The following is a 10,050-nucleotide window of genomic DNA, read 5'->3' on the forward strand; positions in this document are numbered from 1 at the left end:
AGTGCCCTGGATTTAGTTTCCTCAAATGCAAAATGAAGAGACTAGTCTGGATGACCTCTAGGCATTCAGGGAAATACAGAACCACTTTTATATGGCACCTAATTTTAGGTATCTCGGGTTGCCAAATGACCTAGTTAATGCTATATTCTATCAATTAGTAGAGACTTGTATCTTGATGTGTCCCATGCCATAGAGTTAAAAGAAGAGTCAGTCACAGAATATTAGAGTTCTAAGCCATCCTTCTCATTTTACAGTTGAGGAAACAAAGACCTGGAGAATGATTGGATTTAAACAAGGTCACCCACTAAGCTAATGTCAGAGCCATTATGGAACTCAAGTGTGATTGGAGCAACAAGCTCAACCCTCCCTCCTTGCCAAAATAGATTATATTCCTTAAAAGATTCTGAGACCATCTTGATTAGTACAAAGGATTCTTGATGTCATTTCCTCAAAACCTAAGTTCAAAGAAGCTAGAAAGAATTCCAACAGTAATACTAAGGCTTGGCTGGTGAATTGGGACAGTGAGATTCACACAGCTGATTCATTTGGGGGTGTCCTTAATGCGTCCCCTTGTTGAATATCCCTTTCTTTCTTTTTATCATTTCAGTCAGTGTTTCAGTCATGTAGAGCTCTGTGACCCCTTTTGGGTTTTTCTTGACAGAGATACTGGAATGTTTTGCCATTTCCTTCCCCAGCTCATTTTACAGATGAAGAAACTGAGGCAAACAGGGTTAAGTGACTGACCCAGGGTCACAGAGTTAGTAACTGTCTGAAATCAGGGTTGAACTCAGAAGATGAGTCTTGCAGACTCTAGGTCTGACTATCTGCTACGCTTTTTTTCCCTTTGCTCCCCAACCACCCTTTCTTAATAAGGCTAAGCAAATCTTTTTGTTAAGTGCTGAATGACCTTCTTTTGCTTCATTCTGCTCTAATATCAAAACTACTATAATATATTAAGCTATCAGGAGATGGACCTTAGTCAGGCACAGCTCAGAACACCAGATCTCCTGTCTCCCATATCAATAACCTTTCTATCACTTTGGCCTCCTTGACTTTATTTTTTGGTGATGAAGCAGATAGGGAGGGAGTGGAGATGGAAGAGAGGACACTGGTGACAATCTTAGTCTGGCAAACTTGCACAATGTCAAAAATAGTCCAAAGAAAATACAGTTTTTCCTTCTTTTATCGGTCTTTACTTCTTTCATCTGTCTGCTTGCTCTGGTACTCTGGTAAGTTGAAACATCAACAAGAGAGTTGGTCAGAAAGCATTTATTAGACTCTTATTGTGTGCCAGGGACTGTGAAAAGGGCTTGGAAGCCAAGGAAAGACAAAAAAAATAGTCCCTCCTCTTAAGGAGCTCACAGTCAATAATCAATTATGCTTGATTACTCCTTTCACCTCCTCTTTCTCTGATGTCAGAGTTATTGGCACACTACCAAAAATCCTTTAAAATCATTCAGTCTATGATTTCAGGAATTGATGGCTGCAAAAAGAAGCGAAGAAGAGATTTCGCGGGGTCTGTCCACTTGCCTCTCATAACAAGCAACTTCCCTTTGCATAAATGTTCTGATTAGGTTTGGGGAATCAAGATGAACCCAAGAACTGATATGGAATCAGAAGGTCAGGGCTGTGACTAATACAAAACTGTTAGCATTCCAGAATCCACTAGATCATTTTTGCTTTCAGGACACAACTCCAGCCTTACTACCAGGATTCTAAGTTGTATCTAATTCTTGAATTCATTTTTACTTTTTCAGGCATATCTGACTCTTCATGATCCCATTTTGGAGTTTTCTTGGCAGAGATACTGAAGTGGTTTGTCATTTCTTTCTCCAGCTCATTTTACAGATGAGGAAACTGAGGCAAATATGGTTAAGTGATTTGCTCAGGAGTCACTCAGCTAGTAAATATCTTTGACCAGATTTGAACTCATGAAGATGAGTCTTCCTGACCACAGGCCTGGCACTCTATCCACTGTGCCACTTAACTGTCCCTACATTCCTTTAGAAAACATTTATTAAGCTCCTCCTGAATTCTGGACACTATGATAGACACCCATAATACAAAAACAAAAATGAAATAGGTCTTGCCCTCAAAGAATTTATATCCTACTGAAGGAAAACAGCACATGTAAAAATAAGTAAATACCAACTAGAGGTTGTTTCTAGCTTTGGCATCTTCATTCTTCAAACACAACCAGGAGTACAGTCATACAACTTGAATTCACGTTGCACAAAGTTCTTTGCTCAGGGACTATGAATACATTCCTGGCACAGTGCAAGTACCTTTAAGTAGATTTTGTGCATGATTCATTATATGCCAATAACAGCAGGCATGGAGTTGTCATAGCATATATTGCCAGGGCCTTTTAAGAAAGATACAGCACAATTTTTTTAAAAGCCAAGAATCTGGAGACAACATCAATTTTCAATTATTCAGGAACAGATTTTCATCATCAATGGATTTTACTTCTTTGTCTTCCTCCCTCCCAATTACTTATTAGCCTAGTCAATGAAATTAATTTCAATTCAACAAACATTTATTAAATACTTATAATTTGCAAGGCACTGTATTAGATGTTAGGGGTACAGAGACAGTAGCAAAACAGATACATGATGCTATGGCTAGAGTTCTGGGCCTGAAGTCAAGAAGATAAATTCAAATCTGAAATCAATCACTTTCTTAACTGTTTCCAGATTTCTAAAATGGAGATGATAAGAATAGCACATGAATTGTTGTGAGTATCAAATGAGAATAAGTGAAGCATTCTGCAAACCTCAAAGTGCCATATAAAAGACAGCTATTGTCAATAGACGATAAAAATGTATTAAGCATTTGCTATGTGCCAGGCCCTCTGCCAAGTACTGGGGATACAAATTAGAAGCAGGAAAAAGTTAGTCCCTTCCCTCAAGAATCTTACAGTCTAATGGGGAAAGAAAGGAGAAGCATGATAGAGAAATCAATGAAGTCCAAAATGAGTGCATCAGTATGGGAAATAACATGTCTGAGGAGATGTCAGTCTAGTTTACTCTCCTTAGATGGAGGAATTTGGGGATCCATCTTCCAATAAGAGGGGCAGAAAGCACCAAACTGATTAAATCTTGCAAGATAATTAGATTTCCTAGTGATGAGTCTACAGGAGGCAAAATGAGTGAAGAAACCAAAAAAGCTATTTTTAAAAGTGCCTGCCTCAAGGGGCTTACATTCTACTGTAAGATGAAACATATAACTAGATAAATAAGTAAATATGCATTACTCAGAAAATGGGATCAGTGGAATAGACTAGGGCTAAATGACCTGAGCAAAACAATCCATGATAAACCCAAAGATCCCAGTTTGTGGGACCAAAATCCACTATTTGATAAAAACTGCTGGGAAAATTGGAAGACAGTATGGGAAAGATTAGTTTTGGATCAACATCTCACACCCTACATCAAGATAAACTCAGAATGGGTGAATGACCTGAATATAAAGAAGGAAACTATAAGCAAATTAGGCAAACACAGAATAGTATACTTGTCAGATCTTTGGGAAAGGAAAGACTTTAAAACCAAGCAAGAGCTAGGAAAAAAAATCACAAAATGTAAAATCAATAACTCTGATTACATCAAATTAAAAAGGTTTTGTGCAAACAAAACTAATGCATCAAAATTAGAAGGGAAGCAACAAATTGGGAAACAATCTTCATAACAAAAACCTCTGCCAAAGGTCTAATTACTCAAATTTATAAAGAGCTAAACCAATTGTACAAAAAATCAAGCAATTCTCCAATTGATAAATGGGCAAGGGACATGAATAGGCACTTTTCAGCCAAAGAAATCAAAACTATTAATAAGCACATGAAAAAAGTGTTCTAAATCTCTGATAATCAGAGAGATGCAAAACAAAACAACTCTGAGGTATCATTGGCTTACATGACAGCAAAGGATGTTGGAGGGGATGTGGCAAAGTCAGGACATTAATATATTGCTGGTGGAGTTGTGAATTGATTCAACCATTCCGGAGGGCAATTTGGAACTATCCCCAAAGGGCGATAAAAGACTGTCTGCCCTTTGATCCAGTCATAGCACTGCTGCTTTTGTACCCCAAAGAGATAATAAGGAAAAAGACATGTACAAAAATATTCATAGCTGCGCTCTTTGTGGTGTCCAAAACTTGGAAAATGAGGGGATGCCCTTCAATTGGGGAATGGCTGAACAAATTGTGGTATATGTTGGTGATGGAATACTATTGTGCTAAAAGGAATAATGAACTGGAGGAATTCCATGTGAACTGGAACGACCTCCAGGAATCAATACAGAGTGAAAGGAGCAGAACCAGGAGAACCTTGTACACAGAGATTGATACACTCTGATACAATCGAATGTAATGGACTTCTCCATTAGTGTCAATGCAGTGATCATGAACAGCCTGGAGGGATCTACGCGAAAAACCACTATCCACATTCAAAGGAAAAAAAATGGGAATAAAAACTGAGAAGGAAAACAACTGCTTGAATACATGGGTTGAGGGGATATAGCTGAGGATGTAGACTCTAAATGAACATCCTAATGCAGACACCAACAACATTAAAATAGGTTCTGATCAAGGATACATGTAATACCCAGTAAAATTGCACGCCAGCTACAGGAAGGGGGAGGGGAGGGAAGGGAGGGAAATAATATGATTCTTGTAACCAAGAAATAATGTTCCAAATTGACTAAATAAATTAATTTTTTAAAGTAATTGAGGATATTTACTTATTTTATTTTATTTATTTTATCTACCAATATTTACCACATTAGAAAAGAAAACATAATTGTTTAAAATATTTTAATTCATTTTAAAATAGCAATAAACTATATGTTAACATAATTAATATATTTTAAATAACTATATTTTCCAAAATGAAAACAATTTAGTAAGAAGAGTGGCATCATCTTACATATTTTTTCAAATCTCTTTAATATCAGACAATAGAAGAGAGCTAGATTTTTATATTTGCTTCTGTATCCAAGCTGTTGCAAGATATTGTATTGTTGAAATATGTAAGAAAATCTGGCTTCATGCAGATAATGTAGTTGGTAAAGGGAGGAATATTTTAATAGGCAAATAGCATCATTAATGGACCCCCTTGAAAGGGTCTTACAGACTCCCAAGGGTCTGTAGATCACACTTTGATAACCTCTGGACTATAATAAGATTTAAGAATTATTTATAGCTTCAAGCTGCTCAAGGTATTCTTGTCCCTAATAGATTTGGAAATCTACAGGTGAAAGGTGGCATACTATGGAGTTTGAAAAACATATTTATGTGGCCGCTAGGTGGCTTAGTGGATTGAGAACCAGGGCTAGAGATGGGAGGTTCTGAGTTCAAGTGTGACCTCAGTCATGTGACACTGGGCAAGTTGTCTAATATTCATTGCCTAGCCCTCACTGCTCTTCTGCTTTGGAACCAATACACAGTATTGATTCTAAGATGGAAGGTAAGGATTTAAAAAAATAAAACTTAAATATATAAATATATGCCATTTTATTTGTCACTTGGAAAATATTTGTTTAGTGAGAAGAGACATAATGGTGAGAGAGTGAAATTTAATGAAGCCTTGAGAAGTTAGACAAAGAGAGTGCTGCAGACAACAAACATAGAACATATGGTGAAAGGACTGGTATCACCAATGGGAGAAACCAAATCAAAAGAGCAATAATTAAGGCTACTTAATCTCAATCTCAATGCAAGGATGAATAGGGGGGTCTGTGGTATAGACCAGAGGTCCTTAAGCTTTTTTGGGTGATAGACCAACCCCTTTGTCAGACTGATGAGACCTCTGGATCCTTTTTCAGAAAAATAGTTTAAAATGCATGAAATAAAACATAAAAAGAACCCAGTTAAATTGAAGAACAGTTACCAAGATTTTCTTTTAAGTAATCGAGGCTTGAAATTTTAAAATCATCTCTAACTCCTGCCTCTCCTTTGGTCCCTAAATCCAATCAGTTGTCAATATTTGTTCATTCCCACTGGGGAAAATATCTTACATCCAGAGCATTGTACTGGAGCTAGATCCAATGTGCTGGTAAGATTTAATTTTTAAATTTTCAGTGGGAGTATTTACACCTTGGAACTCAGCAAAGCTACAAATCAGAGTCTGATTTATGGTTTTGTTTATTTTTTTTAGATTTCTGAAAGCAATGGAAAAAATATTAATGATGCAGATTAAACCTAAAGGCATGTTGTGGCTATGGAGAGGCAGTTGTCAAACAATAACCAGTATATTCCTGCAGGACATCCATCCACTCTTTATCATTCCCATTGGAAAAAACATCCTTGGAATCTTCATTGCCCCATAACTAGGTTGTTATAATAGTCTTCTTATCATCAGGTTTACCTGCCAGATTAGTTTTTCAAATACACATGTTTGATCACCCCCATTCCCCTTCCCTGTCTCCCTTTTGCCTACCAAAATAAATTTAAATCCTTTAGGGTTGACCTTCAAGGACTCTTAAAACCTGACTCCATGCCCTCTTTCTTCCCTGATATCATAGTTCTTGCTTAGCAGTCAGAGTTCTACTTGCCATTTTCCAAGGCTTTGTGTTTCTCCTGTGATACTATCCCTTTAAATGCTTGCCAGCTACAATGCTGTCCAGACCTCTTCTTCAGAAAATCTTAATCCATTTCCCCAGTCCAAAGCAGTCATATCCTCCTGGGAACTTTAATAGCATTTTACTTGTGCTTCTTGTATTTTTACATTCGACTAGAATTTACATTTATTTGTAAACATGTGTAATCCCTTTTCACAGATTTTAAACTCCTTGAGGACAGGAACCATTTTCTGTTTGTCTTTTTATCTCAAAAAACCTGAAACATGCAGATGCTCAAAAATGTTTGTTGAGTTGCAATTGTTGACAGCAGGGTAAGAGCAACATTTTGTTCATCTTTGTATTCCCTTACCTAAAAGCACCCAAGATAGGTGCCTAAAATGATGTTTATGGCATTAAATTGAGTGAAATCCAAGGAATGATTCATCATGTCCTGAATCACTCCTTGCCATGGATTATTACTGTAACAAGGCAAAAAGATGATATAGAATGGCTTTAGCAACAGCATTTAAGGGAATTATTGCTGTGTATTAGATGGCACAGTAGAGAGAATGCCAGGTCTGGAATCAAGAAGACTCATTTTTCTGAATTCAAATATGGCCTCAGATACTTCCTAGCTATGAGTCACGAGGCAAGTCACTTAACCCTGCTTGCCTCAGTTTCCTCATCTATAAAATGAGCTGGAGAAGGAAATGTCAGTGTCTTTCTCAAGAAAATCTCAAATGGGGTCCTGAAGAGTTGGGCATCAGTAAAAAGTCTGAATGACAATAATTCTTTTCCTACTAGTAAAAAAAAACAATATAATCAAGATTAGAAGGGAAACAACAAAATGAGGGGAAATTTTATAACAAATTTCTCTGATAAAGGCCTGATTTCAAACCAGGGAAATAATGAAAAAAAAAACACATATGATGGGGGCCTTGCAGTCCCAGACCTCAAACTATATTACAAAGCAGCAGTCATCAAAACAATTTGGTACTGGCTAAGAGACAGAAAGGAAGATCAGTGGAATAGACTGGGGGAAAGCGACCTCAGCAAGACAGTATACGATAAACCCAAAGATCCCAGCTTTTGGGACAAAAATTCACTATTTCGATGAAAACTGCTGGGAAAATTGGAAGACAGTGTGGGAGAGATTAGGAATTGATCAACACCTCACACCCTACACCAAGATAAATTCAAAATGAGTGAATGACTTAAACATAAAGAAGGAAACCATAAGTAAATTGGGTAAACACAGAATAGTATACATGTCAGACCTTTGGGAGGGGAAAGACTTTAAACCCAAGGGAAACCATAAGTAAATTGGGTAAACACAGAATAGTATACATGTCAGACCTTTGGGAGGGGAAAGACTTTAAACCCAAGCAAGACACAGAAAGAATCACAAAATGTAAAATAAATAATTTTGACTACATCAAATTAAAAAGCTTTTGTACAAACAAGACCAATGTAACTAAAATCAGAAGGGAAACAACAAATTGGGAAAAAATCTTCATAAAAACCTCTGACAAAGGTTTAATTACTCAAATTTATAAAGAGCTAAATCTATTGTACAAAAATCCAAGCCATTCTCCAACTGATAAATGGGCAAGGGACCTGGATAGGCAGTTTTCAGTTAAAGAAATCAAAACTATTAACAAGCACATGAAGAAGTGTTCTACATCTCTTACAATCAGAGAGATGCAAATCAAAACAACTCTGAGGTATCACCTGACACCTAGCAGATTGGCTAACATGACAGCAAAGGGAAGTAATGAATGCTGGAGGGGATGTGGAAAAGTTGGGACAACAATGCATTGCTGGTGGAGTTGTGAACTGATCTAACCATTCTAGAGGGCAAGTTGGAACTACACCCAAAGGGTCATAAAATTAAGCATACCCTTTGTTTCTGAAATTCCACTACTGCATCTATATCCCAAAGCGATAAAAAAAAAAACATGGAAATAACCTATTTGTATAAAAATATTTCCAGCAGTTCTTTTTGTGGGGGCAAAGAATTGGAAATTGAGGGAATGTCCATCAATTTGGAAATGGCTGAACAAATTGTAGTACATGTTGGTAATGGAATATTATTATGTTATAAGAAATGATAAGCAAGATGATTTCAGAAAAAAACTGGAAAGATCTTAATTAACTGATGCAAAGTGAAATAAACAGAACTGGGAAGACATTGTACACAATAACAGCAATATTAGATAATGATTATCTGTGAAAACTTGGCTACTCTCAGCAATTCAATGATCTGGGACAATTCTGAAGGATTTGTGACAAAGAATGCTCCAGAGGAAGAACTGTTGGAGTTGGATGGATTTGTATCAAAGCATACTATCTTTCACATCAGTGTATTTATGGTTTTAATTTGGGGTTTTGGTTTAGTATGAATGCACTTTTACAACAATGACCACTATGGAAGTGTGTTTTGCATGATAATACATGTATGACTGAGATCAGATTGCTTACCATCTCTGAGTGGGGGTGGGGGGAAGAGAGGAAAGGAGATGGTTTGAATCTCATAATTTTGGAGAAAATATGTTGAAATTACTATTACATATAGTTGGGAAAATAAAATATCTTTTAATTATATATATGAATTAAATCCCTTTGAATTTAATATAGCAAGTTTAAATAACATTAATATTTAGTCTTGGTGATGCAAGAAATAGCTTATAAGCCTATTATCCAAAAACTAGAATTTTTTTTTCCTATTGTAACTCTTTGTAGATAGGAGCAATTTAAGTTCCTGGTTTGCTGCTGAATGTTGCCTTGGTACCTTTGGAGAGGGTTTTCAAGCATGTAGCCAATGGCTTGGCTTGTGGTTTCACCCCATTCCTGATATATCAGCTATTATTGACCCCATAAAACTTGCTTTTTTTTTCAGGTTGGCTTCAGGAACCATTAATGCAAATAATTGTGACAAGTTTGCATTTAGCCTAAGCATCATCCTGACTATTGCTAATCATCTAGAATTAAATTTCACCTTGAGGTGGTTACATAGTTTTGATTCTAACATGGAAGTTAAGGATTTTTTTTTAAAAGAATACAATGGAGTATGCCACATTGATTGACTCTTCTTTCCCTTAAATACTCATGCATCATTGTGAGGTTATCAGTTGACCTAATTTCAATATTGTTGTCTCAGGGAATAAGGAAGCCCAAGGATATGGAGAAAGATGGTGGAATGGCCAGCTGATAGAGCAGTCATAGGCAAGATTTATTAATTAAGTTCTCCATCATGTATGGGCATGGTTTGTGGTACCCAAAAAGAAAGATCACTGGTCGCAGATCACCATAACAGAAATAATAGTAAAGAAAAAATTTGAAACGTTGGAAGAATTATCAAAAATGTGGCACAAAGAAGTGATGTGAACACATATTGTTGGAAATTATAGCATTAATAGACCTGCTTGATGTAAGGTTGCTGCAAACCTTCAATTTGTAAAACATACAATACATGCAATGCACCATAAAATGA

Source organism: Monodelphis domestica, chromosome 2 (assembly GCF_027887165.1).
Source record: "Monodelphis domestica isolate mMonDom1 chromosome 2, mMonDom1.pri, whole genome shotgun sequence".
NCBI lineage: Eukaryota > Metazoa > Chordata > Mammalia > Didelphimorphia > Didelphidae > Monodelphis > Monodelphis domestica.